Genomic DNA, 6,709 nt, shown 5'->3' on the forward strand with positions numbered 1-6,709 from the left:
AAAGGTTTAGCATAACTTCCTGGCTTTTGTACTCCATGCCTCTATTTATAAAGCCCAGAATTCATATGCATTTTTAACAGCCTTATCAACATGTCCTGCCTCCTTCAGAGATTTTTGTATGTGCACTCCCAAGCCTGTCTGTTCCTGCACCCCCTTTAAAATTGTACCATTTTATTTACATCGCCTCTCCTCATTTTTCCTTCCAAAATGTATCAATTCACACTTCTCTGCATTAAATTTCATCTGCCATGTGTCTGCTTATTTCTTCAGTCTGTCTGTGTCCTCCTGAAGTCTGTTACTATCCTCCTCGCTGTTTACTGCATTTCCAAGTTTCGTGTCATCTGCAAATGTTGAAACTTTGCTCCCTATAGCTAAGTCCAGGTCATTGATATATATCAAAAAGAGCTGTGGTCCTAATAACAACCCCTAGGGACACCACTGCATATTCACTCCAGTCTGATACACAGCTGTTCACCACTACTCTCTGCTTTCTGTCTCTTAGCCAATTTCGTATCCACACTGCCACTGCCCCTTTAATCCCAAGGGCTTCAATTTTGCTAACAAATCTATTGTGTGGTACTTTATCAAATGTCTTCTGAAAGTCCATATGCACATCAAATGCACTACCTTCATCAACCCTCTCCATTATTTCATTGTAGAACTCAATCAAGTTTGTCAGACACAATTTGCCTATAACAAATAAATGTTGGCTTGTGGCGGAGCCACCAGGGGGACTCTGATCTAATGTACATAATTATCTTTAACAAATTATTAGCTACAGAATGAATCTGTATCTTTGTTCATATCATTGCATGTACATAGCACGGTCCCTTTAAGAATGAGACCAAACGCGATGACGTCATCACGTTGATCACGTGATCCTCCAGCGGCGGGAAGATGTCATGACGTCATGACGTCAGGCTGGGGAGCCGCCCTAGCCAGTCCTCGTGGAGCCAGCAAAGAGTACAGACCTGTAATGTAGTTCTCCTGTGTTTTCGTTTTAAACTCTGTTGATTAGTATTAAGCATCGTTTGTTTGATAGACTGACTTGACCTCAGTCCTTTAGTTAGGAATCTAGCCATTCCTACAGTGGTGACCCTGAATTTTCATGACCAATTTTCGCGGAAGAAGCAAAGCGCGATGAAACATGGAAGCGAACTCCGTGGCTTTGAAGCTCCCACAGTTTTGGGAACAACAGGCGGCCTCCTGGTTCGTCCAAGCAGAAGTACAATTCGATCTCCGAAACATCGTTGCGGATCAGACCCGTTACCTTTACGTGGTCTCCGCACTCGACAGCTCCACGGCCTCACAGATCATCAGCCTGCTCGAAAACACCCCGGTTGACAGCAAGTATAATACTCTTAAAGCGCGGTTAATACAGGTCTTCAGGCTCACGAAGGCAGGGCGTGCCCGCCGGCTACTCGCTTTGCCCCGGCTTGGCGATTCCAAGCCATCTGAGTTAATGAGCCAGATGCTCACGCTCCTTGGCTCAGAACCACAATGTTTCCTCCTTCGGGAGTTATTCCTGAGTCAACTACCTGAGCAGGTTCAGGCTGCCCTCGCCAGATCGGAAGCCACTGATTGCGCAGCACTTGCTGCAGAAGCAGATACGATTTATGCGTTCACGCAGCAATCCTGCGCCGCCACGAGGCACCCCTCCCCCGCGAACGCCGCCCCGATGCCTCCATCCCCCGGCTTGTGTTTTTACCATGCCCGTTTTGACGCGAAAGCAAAGGCTGCCACCCTCCCTGCAGTTTCGCGCCTAAAAAAAAAACGACATCAACACCAGCAGCAACTCCAGAAAAGGAGGACCGAGTCTGAGGGACCTTCCGCGGCTGCGATGGCGATTGGAAATTCTGGGAAGCTCCTCTACATTACAGATTCCCTCTCAGGCCGGCGCTTTTTATGCGACACCGGGGCGCAGTGTGGCATCCTTCCTGCCTCAGCACTCGATATTCAGTCTGGGATGCACGGCCTCTCCCTCGTGGCAGCTAATGGTGGGGCCATTCGTTCCTTTGGCAAACGGTGGGTCCAGGTGTGCTTCGGCGGGCAACAGTTTCAGTGGGAATTTATTACAGCCAAGGTTTCGCAAGCCATCCTCGGCACGGATTTCTTATGCGCCAACAGCTTCTTGGTGGATGTAAGAAATCGTCGATTGGTCAACGTGGCCACCTTCCACTCCATCCCTTGCTTCCGCAGTTCCGCAACGTTGCACACATACTCCTGCGCATTGTCCTCGCCGGACGAGTTCACTCGCCTATTAGGTGAATTCCCGGAGCTGACCAAGGCCACTTTCTCCTCCTCGGCCACTAAGCATGGTGTCGAACACCACATTACTACGACTGGCTCTCCGGTTTACGCGCGAGCTCAGCGCCTGGAACCCGGCAAGCTCGCAGCTGCGAAGGCAGAGTTTGCCACGATGGAACAGCTGGGGATTATTCGCCGGTTGAATAGTTCCTGGTCCTCGCCTCTCCACATCGTCCCGAAGCCCGGCGGTGGATGGCGGCCATGCGGGGACTACCGACGCCTTAATGACGCCACTACTCCCGATCGGTACCCGATCCCGCATATACAGGATTTCTCCGCCCATTTGGCGGGAAACTCAATCTTCTCCAAGGTCGACCTCGTCCGTGACTACCACCAAGTTCCCGTACACCCACAGGACGTCCAGAAAATGGCCGTCATCACTCCCTTTGGACTGTTCGAGTTTCTACGGATGCCATTTGGGCTTAAGAACGCCGCACAGGCTTTTCATCGACTAATGGACTCGGTCCTGCGGGATCTTCCCTTTTTATTTGTCTACCTTGACGACATCCTGATAGCCAGCTCTACCAAAGAGGAACACGTCTGCCATCTCCGCACCCTCTTTCGGCGCCTCAGCCAACATGGCCTCATAATCAACCCGGCCAAGTGTCAGTTCGGCCTACAACAGATTGACTTCTTGGGCCACCGCATTACTTCGGAGGGCGCAATTCCGCTGCAGTCAAAGGTCGAAGCAATTACGGCATTCCCAAGGCTGCAGTCCACCAAGGCTCTTCAAGAATTCCTGGGTATGGTGAATCTCTACCACCGCTTTGTGCCCAAGGCAGCATGACTCATGCAGCCCTTCTATGAGGCCCTCAAAGGCAAGGCCGGAAAGGATACAATAGCCTGGACGGTCGAAATGGACAACGCTTTCGACAACACAAAAACCGCTCTAGCCAATGCAACTATGTTGGCGCACCCTCTGCCAAGTGCCACCATCGCCCTTACCACCGACACTTCCGACTATGCCATAGGCGCTGTGCAGGAACAGTGGGTCAACGGGACGTGGCAACCACTGGCATTTTTCAGCCACCAACTCCGGCGCAATGAACGCAAGTACAGCACTTTCGACCGGGAGTTGCTGGCGCTGTTCCTGGCTATCCGCCATTTCTGGTTTTTGTTAGAAGGACGTCCCTTCACTGCGTTTGTAGATCACAAACCACTGACCTTCGCCATGGCCAAGACCGCCGAACCGTGGTCGGCTCGACAGCAGCGACAGCTAACTTTCATTTCAGAATTCACGACAGACGTCCAACACGTAGCTGGCAAGGACAACTTGGTAACTGATTGCCTTTCTTGCGCGACCGTACGGGCAATCCAGCTGGGCATCGATTATGCCCTCATGGCTACCGATCAGGCATCCGACCCTGAAACACAGGCGTATCGCACCGACACCTCTAGCCTCCAACCGACCGATGTGCAATTCCACGCTGCAGGCACCTCATTACTCTGCGATGTCTCCATGGGAGATCCCCGCCCAATCGTTCCAGTCGCCTGGCGCCACAAAGTTTTCGATGCCATACATGGGCTTTCGCATCCTGGCGTGAAGGCATCTCAAAAATTAATGTCGGCTAAGTTCGTCTGGAGAGGAATGCATAAGGATATCCGCGACTGGGCTAACACCTGCGTCGTCTGTCAAACATCTAAGGTGCAACGTCACGTTAAGGCCCCATTGGCCACGTTCGCAGTACCAGAACGTCGATTCGACCATGTCAACGTGGACCTCGTCGGGCCACTTCCACCATCGCAGGGGTTCACACACATTCTCACCATGGTCGATCGTACTACCAGATGGCCAGAGGCAGTTCCTCTGGCATCTACTACGTCCGCTGATGTTGCCAGAGCATTCCTCTCCTCGTGGGTCGCATGTTTCGGCGTTCCGGCGGACAGTTCTTCAGACCACAGTTCTATTCCGAGCTCTGGAACACTGTGGCCCAGGGTCTCGGTACTAAGCTTCACCGCACCACGGCCTATCACCCGCAAGCAAACGGTTTGTGCGAACGTTTCCACAGATCGTTAAAGGCATCGCTGAGGGCCAGCCTCCAAAGTGCCGGATGGGTGGATACGCTTCCGTGGGTCATGTTGGGTCTCTGCACGGCACCCAAAGAGGACCTGCAATCGTCCACTGCGGAGCTCGTGTACGGCCAGCCACTCCACGTACCGGGAGATTACCTGCCGCTTCCAACTGAGCCGTGGTCCACAGCCGAACAACTCAGCAGCCACCGGGAAACAGCCAGGGCTTTTGCGCCTATCCCAACTTCGCATTATGGCCTTCCATCTTCACACGTACCAGTGGAGCTAAAGAATGCTGAATTTGTGTTCATTCATCATGATGCCCATAGGGATCCGCTCAAGGCCCCTTACACAGGCCCTTTTCGCGTACTGGAGACAGGCGACAAGAGTTTCTCTGCAGACATCAGTGGTAAACCTGACCACATATCCATTGACCGTCTCAAACCGGCACACCTGGACATCGACCGGCCAGTAGAGACTGCACAGCCACCACGACGTGGTCAACCTCCCGCTGCATCCACGCCAGACCGAAGGCTTCCATCCACCAGCCCGCCCGTTGTTCAACAACGTCCACTCCAAGAATACAGGAGTCGTTCTGACAGGCTTGTCTGACCTCCTAGTCGATTGACTTTTACTGTTAAAGACAATTCTGGGGGGGTGCATGTGGCGGAGCCACCAGGGGTACTCTGATCTAATGTACATAATTATCTTTAACAAATTATTAGCTACAGAATGAATCTGTATCTTTGTTCTTATCATTGCATGTACATAGCGCGGTCCCTTTAAGAATGAGACCAAACGCGATGACGTCATCGTGTTGATCACGTGATCCTCCAGCGGCGGGAAAACGTGATGACCTCATGACGTCAGGCTGGGGAGCCGCCCTAGCCAGTCCTCGTGGAGCCAGCAAAGAGTACAGACCTGTAATGTAGTTCTCCTGTGTTTTCGTTTTAAACTCTGTTGATTAGTATTAAACATCGTTTGTTTGATAGACTGACTCGACCTCAGTCCTTTAGTTAGGAATCTAGCCATTCCTACAGGCTGTCATTTATTAACCCATCTTTTTCCAAGTGACAATTAATTTAGTTCTGGATTATGGTCTCTTGAAGTTTTCCCAACACCGACATTAGGTTGACTGGCCTGTTTATCTCTCTCCCCTTTTTTGAACAGAGGTGTAACATTTGCAACGCTCCTGCCCTCTGGCACCACCCCCATATCCAAGGAGGATTGGAAGATTGTGGCAAAGCCCTCATTATTTCCGCCTTTCCTTCAGAACCTAGGATGCATCCCATCTGGACTGGGTGACCTTTCTACTTTGAGCGCTCCCAGCCATTTAAGTACCTCCTTTTTATTTACTTCTATCCAATATATTTAACCCTCCTCCTTTACTGTGACAGTAGCAGCATCCTCTTCCTTAGTGAAGACAGATGCAAATGAAGGGGTTAGTGTGAAATTGCTGTGCTTAAGAAAACCAGTTCTTGAAATTACATCAATCTAAAACAATTCTTGAAACTACATCAATCTAAAACAACATTGTGTGCAAATTATGTATATGAACAGCCACGCCCGGATAATTGAATAATGTGTAACCTTTAAATTGATTGGATCTCCGAGGAGGCCTCGGGCGACTGTCTGTGTGGAGTTTGCACATTCTCCCCGTTTGCGTGGGTTTCCTCCAGGTGCTCCGGTTTCCTCCCACAGTCCAAAGATGTGCGGGTTAGGTTGATTGGCTATGATAAAATTGACCCTTAGTGTTAGGGGGATTAAATACGTGGGGATAGGGTGGGATATGTGTTGGTGTAGGGGTTATGGGGATCGGGTGGGATATGTGTCGGTGCAGGCTCAATGGGCCGAAATGGCCTCTATCTGCACTGTGGGGTTTCTGTGATTCTGCGTGATTCTGTGAGGTGTGGCAGCTAAAGGGTGTGTATAAACATGTGGGCCTAGAAATTGGGTTGTGGGCTCGCCAGGGCTGTAGCGCCAGAAATTTTGCGCCAGCGTTAATGCGGCAGCGCCCGACGAAAATTCGGTTGCGCCGGCCCCAGACGGCGGCGGGCGCTAAAGGAGGGTTTTAGCGCCTGAAAACGGGTGTTGAATTGGGTTTCCCGGCGCTAATCCCCCGCTGCGGCACCCGATGCGGTGCGGCAGGCTGGGGAACTGCAGGCCTCCTCCTTCTGTTAAGGAGGAGCTGCCTGCAGCCGACAACTGTCCGGCGGATTCCCCCGACATCTGAGCCCGGCACCTCGGGGAAGTGCCGGGCTCGCAGCACACACTCATCAGGGCCGCGGGGGGGGTGATGCAGGAGTCCGGGAAGGGAGGTGCGGGCAGGCGGCCGCCGGGAACGCGGCCGGCCGCCGCTCCACCTTTATGTGCCGGCGCAAAGGCGTGTAAG

This window comes from Somniosus microcephalus, chromosome 30 (genome assembly GCF_052327205.1).
Source record: "Somniosus microcephalus isolate GS21.2 chromosome 30, FLI_Smic_1.0, whole genome shotgun sequence".
Taxonomy (NCBI): Eukaryota; Metazoa; Chordata; class Chondrichthyes; order Squaliformes; family Somniosidae; genus Somniosus; species Somniosus microcephalus.